The sequence below is a fragment of the Liolophura sinensis genome, chromosome 10, assembly GCF_032854445.1.
Source record: "Liolophura sinensis isolate JHLJ2023 chromosome 10, CUHK_Ljap_v2, whole genome shotgun sequence".
NCBI lineage: Eukaryota > Metazoa > Mollusca > Polyplacophora > Chitonida > Chitonidae > Liolophura > Liolophura sinensis.
In genome coordinates, this window is record NC_088304.1 from 28,156,480 (window position 1) to 28,164,780 (window position 8,301).

Here is an 8,301-nt window from a genome sequence, read left to right on the forward strand (position 1 = left end):
TAATTCGGATTTTAAGGTGGAGCCTATGGGATAATTCAGGTACAACAAAATGTCTCTGTGTACAACTGTCTGGTTGTTACTGTAGGTAAGAATTTTGAATTTTAAAAAAAAATGAAACTTCCGCCTTTGATAAAACTAAATAACCTCTATGGAAAAGTGTTTTAGTGTAATTTAAGGCAGATATTTTTTTCTTATTTTCCTGTTAAAATTCCCATTAGGCTCCGCACTAAAAATGCGCCTAGTGTATGAAAGAGAAAATATGTCCATAGGAACCAATACCCTATATTAACAAATGTTAGGCTAGATCAAACCTTTTACTCTTACATTCTTCATAATAATACACCACTTCCAGACTCTTTGTTTTTTCATCATTTTTAGGTTAAAACTTGGCCTCTTATACCGTAAGCGCAAATCTGATGTGTTTTTGGTGAATAGTTCTTTGTTTTTACATTTGAAAGAAGCTTCCTGCGTCGCTGTAGAATTGATGATTTTAAAATGGTAACAAAATTTGCAAAATAATTATAATGTGGCCCCATCACGATTTCTTATGAGCCTCGAAAGTTAATGATCTAAGGTGTGCATGGAAGTAAGATACATGAAACGGAGGATAATCATCAAATTGTCATGGTCTTTGCGATGCGTTCTTTTTCTTTATCGATAATCAGGCTAAAAGTTAGCGTTTATCATTAGTTCTATTGTATTTTGGATTTTCATAACTGCATTGACCGTTGGATGTCAAAAATCAGAGATGTACACTTCGGAGGATACTCGCGTCGATCCGCGACACAACACTCGATCTTGTGTGACGTCATTTTAAACTATGGGGCTTGTCTCATACCATTTGTCAATTAAATTCTAACACAGACGACAACATAGTCATGCGAATAAATAAGCAGACATAATAAATATTAACTCGGGGAAAATTACACAACCTTCATGGCCATTTCGCTTAAGTCTTTTGACCACTGTCTACAACTCCCCGAGGGTGTTTTGGAAAGGACTATGCACTCTCAAAGAAAGGGAGTGGAGCATGATGCTACCAAATCGGTTTGTCTTAACGTTTTTCTCCCATTTTAATTAGCCTTTCTATATAACGTAATAGCTAAAACACCAGAAAAATTCGAAGTCATCATTTTCTTCCAGATTTGACAATAGTGCGTTATAGAATTCGACAGATAATGCAAGGTGGAAATATTTTGCCCTTTCCATCGCTTATTCTATTATGGTTATCAACCACAGTAGATAGTACGTCAGTGACGTAGCAGTTAGCTATTCAACGGGGATAAGTCCTTATTTCTATAAATTATATATTTTGCTATACTTCAATTAATACTGCACCTACAGACATCGTACTTAGTGGATTAATGACACTTAATGCGGGCTATCACGTCATGCCATTGATTCCCGATTCTGACGCCAGGGAACGCTTCTGTGAATAGCAGTCTGAATAGCAGTCTGGCCCATATCTCCATGAAAACTGCACCTACAGACATCATACTTTGTCCATTAATGACACCTTATGCCGGCTATCACGTGATTTTAATGATTCCCGATTCTGACATAAGGGGGCGCCTCTGTGAATAGCAGTCTGAATAGCAGTCTGGCCCATATCTCCATAAATACTGCACCTACAGACATCACATTTAGTACAATAATGACACCTAATGAGGGCTATCACGTCATGCCAATGATTCCCGGTTCTGACACCAGGCAGCGCTTCTGTGAATAGCAGTCTAGCCCATATCTCCATAAATGATGCATTTGCAGACATCATACTTGGTGCATTAATGACACTTAATGCGGGCTATCATGCGATGCAAATGATTTCCTATCGTGACACCAGGGAGTTCTTCTGTGAACAGCAGTCTGAATAGGAGTCTGGCACATATCTCTATTATTACTGCATTTGCAGACATCATATTTTGTACAATTGTAACACCTAATGTGGGCCATCATGCGATGCCAATGATTTCCGATCCTGACACCAGGGAGTGCTTCTGTAAAGACTGTCCGAATAGCAGTCTGGCACATATCTCCCATAAATACTATACCAACAGACATCACACTTGGCACATTTATAACACAAAATGCAGGCTATCACGCGACACCAATGATTCCCGATTCTGAAACCAGGGGGCGCTTTTGCAAATAGCAGTCGGAATCTGAACTGCGGATCGCAGTTAGCAGTAAGCTATTCAACAGAGACAAGTTCTTATTTCTATAAATTTTGTACTCGGCTATATCTATGTGCCATGTGGCTATCATGTCATGTGTATAATTCCCGATTCTGACACTATGGGGCGCTTCTGTGAATAGCTGTTTGAATAGCAGTCTGGCCCTCATCTCCAAATATATTGCACCTACAGACATTATACTTGGTATAATAATAACACCTAATGCGGGCTATTACGTAATATTAATTATTTACAATTCTGACGCCAGGGGGGTCAGTGCTTCTGTGATTAGCACTCTGAATAGCAGCCTGGTCCACATCTCGATTAATACTACACCTACAAACATCATACTTGGTGTGTTAATGACACATAATGCGGACTACCACGTGATGTACTAAATTATTGATTCTGACGCCAGGAGGCGCTTTTGTGAATAGCAGTCTGAATAGCAGTCTGTCCCATATCTCCATTAATAATGCACATATAGACATCATACTTGGTACTTTAATGATACTTTATGCAGGCTAACTAGAAATGCCAGTAATTTACGATTATGACACCAGGGGCAGCTTTTGTGAAGCAGTCTGAATAGCAGTCTGGCCCCTGTGTCTATTAATACAGCGCCTACAGACATCATACTTGGTACATGAATGACACATAATGTGAACAATGAAGTCATACATATAATTCCCGATTCAGACACCCAGAAGCACTTCTGTGAATAGCAGTTTGAATAGCACTCTGGCCCATATCTCCATTAATGCTGCACCTACAGATATCATACAAGGTAATATTTTTTATATAAATTGATAAAGTAGTGGTTTGTCCCTTTTGAATTGGTTGCAAATTTGAAACTAGTAAGCAATTTTATTAAAAAGTTTGCATAACAATTTAGTGTGATTTCAGATGGTATCGTGCGTTAAAACATTTGACACTGTTTTTATGGGCTGGAAAAGAGATCTTTGTGTATTAAGCATGAGATATCTACGTCTATTGAGAAAGGTGATAACTCCTGTTAAGAGGTAATAGTTGTGTAAGCAATTCAGCGTGATGCCACCTTACCACAGACTGGTAAAGGCGTTGAAAGCATTTAAAGCTAAGTAAATGGTTGGATTAACCTCAGTTTGAAGTATGAGATCTGTATGTCTATTGCTTAGGACGCCAATGTCGGTTTACAGATCAGTTAACAGTTGGGCTATTAGTAACCGCTAATTTTGACGCCACCTTGTGTTGGACGTCAAGATTTCTGGCGCCAATTTTTAACGTTTTGAAAGTTGTGTTTAATTATCAAGTTTGAACAATGTGTATCTGTAACACTTTATATGAGAGATTTTTATTTACCATAGGGAAATTATAACTAAATTTTTTTGAGCAGGTTAAGTCTTTAAAACCAGTAAATAGTTTTGTTAACAGTCTAATGAAAGACGCAAGTCTGGTGTTAGTAGACATTCGACGTCAAAGCATTTTATGTCCTTTTGTACGGTTTGCACATTGGAGTTTTAATATCAAGTATGTGTATTGGTAACATTTTTGTTTATATAAAATTATGTTTTCCAGACAAAGTAGTGGTTTATCCCTTTTAAATTGGTTGAGAATCTGAAACTAATGAACAATTTTGTTCACAATTTATATTTGGTTAACAATTTAGTTTGATTCCAGATGGCATCGGACGTTAAAACGTTGGACACCGTTTAGTAGGGATGGAAATGAGGTGTTCATGTATTAAGGAGATAACTCCGGGTTTTTTTTGGTAGGAAATAAATGACTTGTAGGCCTTGTTTAGTGATGTTTTTGTATGAAGTCTGAGATCTGGCGCCCCTTTGTACCGTATGGAGAGCTAAACTTAAGTGTTTAATTACCAAGTATGAACAGTGTGTGTCTGTATAAAAACATGTCCTTTTCGAATTGGTTAAGTCTTTAAAACCAGTAAATAGTTCGCTTAACAGCCTAGTTATCAACTCAATCTGACGTTAGCAGTCATTTGACGTCAAAGCATATCACGCCATTTCGTATTGGTTAAGGCGTAAACGCCGGTTAAAAGATCCATTAACAGTTCTGTAAACACTTCAATGGAACATTATCCTAAAGCTTATTGGTGAAGGTGTTAAAGCTAGTTGACAGTAGAGTTTAGAGTTTATATAAAAAGTCTGTTTGTCTTCATTGACGTCCGAAGTTACTGAGAATACTGACGTCTAACCAAACAGATACTATTTTATCTGTAACGTTGATCATAATAAAAAAATATTCTGAAAGACAATAATGACCTCTAGTTGTGTTCATGTCTTGATAATTCGATAAACATTTTAGTGTGACATCACATTAGAGTATGCTAGTTCCTTTCGTCATAGCCAGTAATCAGTTGAGTTTACTTCTTGGTCAACGAATTACAGTGACGTCATCTAACATCGGATGTTAAAGATTCATATTTTGGATTGAAGTGTCGTGGAGAGCCACTTAGACCCTGTGTGTATCTATGTGTAACATTATGTTCAATTAAAATACATTTTTTATAGAATAAAAAATAATAGATACCTTTCTAAATAGCTTAGAAGGAGGCAAAATTGCTGAATGACTGACAGTGGACATAGGGTTTCCTGGTTTATTTCTCCTAGCCTTCATCACTCTTGAACAAATCTTCCATACCTAATATTTATCTTACGTTCAGTATAGCCACTCAAAAAATATTCTGTAATCCCTCGTCGCCCCCTGGTGTTAGAATCAGAAATTATTGACAATTATTGACAGCCTACGTTAAGTGTCATTATTGTACATTAGGTGTCATTAATAATTAAGTAAGTCTGTAGGTGTAGTATTAATGGAGGTATTGGCCAGGCTGCTATTCAGACTGCTATTCACCGAAGCGCCCCCTGGTGTGTGGAGCAGGAAATTTTTGCATAACGTGATAGTCCGCATTAGGTGTCAATATTGTACCAAATATGATGTCTGTAAGTGCAGTATAAATGGAGATACGGGCCAGACTGCTATTCAGACTGCTATCCAAGAAGCGCCCCTCACTTCAGCATCGGGAATTTTATACATTGCGTGATCGCCCGCATTAAGTGTCATTACTGTACAAAGTATGATGTCTGTAGGAGCAGTATTTATGAAGATATGGGCTAGACATTCACAGAAGCGCCCCCTGGTGCTAGAATCAGGAATTTTTGGCATGACGTGATATTCCGCATTTGGTGTCATGAATGTGCCAGGGGGCCTCCCTGGCTCAGTCGGTTAGCGCGCTAGCTCAGCGTAATGACCCAGGAGCTTCACACCAATACGGTCGCTGTGAGTTCAAGTTCAGCTCATGCTGGCTTCCTCTCCGGCTGTAAGTGGGAATGTCTGGCAGCAACCTGCGGATAGTCGTGGGTTTCCCCCGGGCTCTGCCCGGTTTCCACCCACCATAATTCTGGCCGCTGTCGTATAAGTGAAATATTCTTGAGCGCGGCGTAAAACACCAATCAAATCAATAAATAAATAATGAATGTGCCAAGTATGATGTCTGTAGATGCAGTATTTATGGAAGTGTGTGCCAGACTGTTTTTTAGACTGCTAATTACAGAAACGCCCCCTTTTATCAGAATCAGGAATTTTTGGCTTGACGTGATGGCCCAGTCAGTGTCCTTATTGTACCAAATATGATGTCTGTAGGTGCAGTATTAATGGAGATATAGGCGAATATAGAATTTATAGAAATAAGGACTTATCCCCGTTGAATAGCTAACTGCTAAGAAAGTTCTTTCCCGTCTGTCGACTGAATATTTCTGAATAGCATTCATTAGTGCCTAACGACCGCTAAACATGAATAATTTTAAGCTTCACTCCCTAAAAGTAAACTTCGGTTCAGCCATTTTGTCTTGTTTAACAATTATTGTGAGTTTGCTGTCACATAGTCATCTCTGTATCTATCCATCCACCAAAAATTAAAACTCTGTGTGGAAAACTGTTGGAGCTATAGCCCGGACACAAAATCATATCTATCTATATAGTACATATCAGGAAAATGGTAACTTGGTTACCATGACAATCGCGAAAATGGACAAGTGTGAGTCGCGACACATAGTCATCTCTGTATCTATCTATCCACCAAAAATTAAAACTCTATGTGGAAAACTGTTGGCGCTATAGCCCGGACACAAAATCATATCAAAAAACAAAATCTTTTTCAGTCGCGACACATCATCATCAGACGGACAAATCGCTATAGCATAACACTCTCCGCCAAATGGCGGGGCGTATAAAATATTTTTTACTTCGGTAGTCAAATCCAAACACTTATACATTTGTATAATTATGTAACATATACACCCCACGATTCTTGATTATATATAATCAGTAAATTAGGAAAAACCGACCTTTGTAAAAGAATGTAAATGTCTTTGTGTCGAACTTTCCCAGAGTTCACCCTCCCCGACCTGAGCAGCAGATATGGCAAGAAAGACCATCCGTAACTCTCTTGGTCATATTGTCTCTTTGTTTGTGTTAAATCCCGCACAGAGAAAATCTAGTGTATCCAAGATTTTATTCAGAATTTTAATTATCCTCTCTATATTGAACTTGGCAGGTACATAAAAATAGGAAAATTATAATGACATTGATGGATCATTCATAAACTATGTAACTATTGTTTAAGCACCTAGAGCAGGATTGTTGAAACAGCCAGAGCAGGATTGTTGAAACAGCTGGAGCAGGATTGTTGAAACAGCCAGAGCAGGATTGTTGGAACAGCCTACAGCTGGATTTTTGAACCATTGAAAGTTGAATTTTAATTCAGCAGTACCTGAAATGAATGAATGAATGAGTGATTATGGCTTAACGCCATATCGGCAATATTTCAGCCATATCGTGATGAACCTGAAATGAAGCAGGGGGACTCATTTACACATGGGACAGTTTTCTTAATCGCGACTGTCTACACGAACGAACCTATATCAGCAAAGGCACGTCAAGTTTTACATGTTTTGAAACATTTATGTATTTACACTTTTGAAAATGTCTAGCTTTGTGTACAAGCAGTGCGCCTCCACATAAACTTCGAACAACATTCGACATTGCATATATTGACAAACTTTAATTTGCTCTAACAATGTTATATAAAGTATGTAATGAATAGCAAAATTGTAAATGAAATAAATATATCAGCATACCTCAAATTTTTCGTTAGCCTGTCCAGTAATATTACCAGAGAAGAAAGAAATTTCCTACTAAACTCAAACATAGGGGTGTTGAGTGCTTACCATATTAATTTTTGGGGTCAAACACTTTCTTTAGTCACTTTCTCTGCCAGTATCCAGTATTGAGAAGATAGTCACATTTCCGATATGTCCATGATAAAATATGCAGATTTACCCCACGAAATTAAGCAAATGATGACATACTAACAAAGAGGGATGTGACTATTATAGCATTCTAACCTGATTACGGTGAACTGATTTTACCCTTTATGCTACAATGTATTCTACAGAATGGGAACAGAGATTGCTCCTGGCTATACAGTCCGAAGTGGAGGGAGGAAATTGTTCCTTTTCTGTTAGAACAGGGCGCCAATATCAACATACAAAACTCGGTAGGTAAAATCCTGATTGGATGGCATTTGAACTGCAGCTCTATATACTACTGCTTAATCAAATTATTGATTCCATATATATAATTACAGCATAAAACCAGTATAATTCGGATTTTAAGGTGGAGCCTATGGGATAATTCAGGTACAACAAAATGTCTCTGTGTACAACTGTCTGGTTTTTACTGTAGGTAAGAATTTTTGAATTTAAAAAAAAATGAAACTTCCGCCTTTGATAAAACTAAATAACCTCTATGGAAAAGTGTTTTAGTGTAATTTAAAGCAGATATTTTCTTCTTATTTTCCTGTTAAAATTCCCATTAGGCGCCTCACTAAAAATGCGCCTAGTGTATGAAAGAGAAAATATGTCCATAGGAACCAATACCCTATATTAACAAATGTTAGGCTAGATCAAATCTTTTACTCTTACATTCTGCATAATCATACACTACTTCCAGACTCTTTGTTTTCTAAACATTTTAACGTTAAAACTTGGCCTCTTATACCGTAAGCGCAAATCTGATGTTTTTTTCTTGAACATTTCTTTATTTTTACATTTGAAAGAAGCTT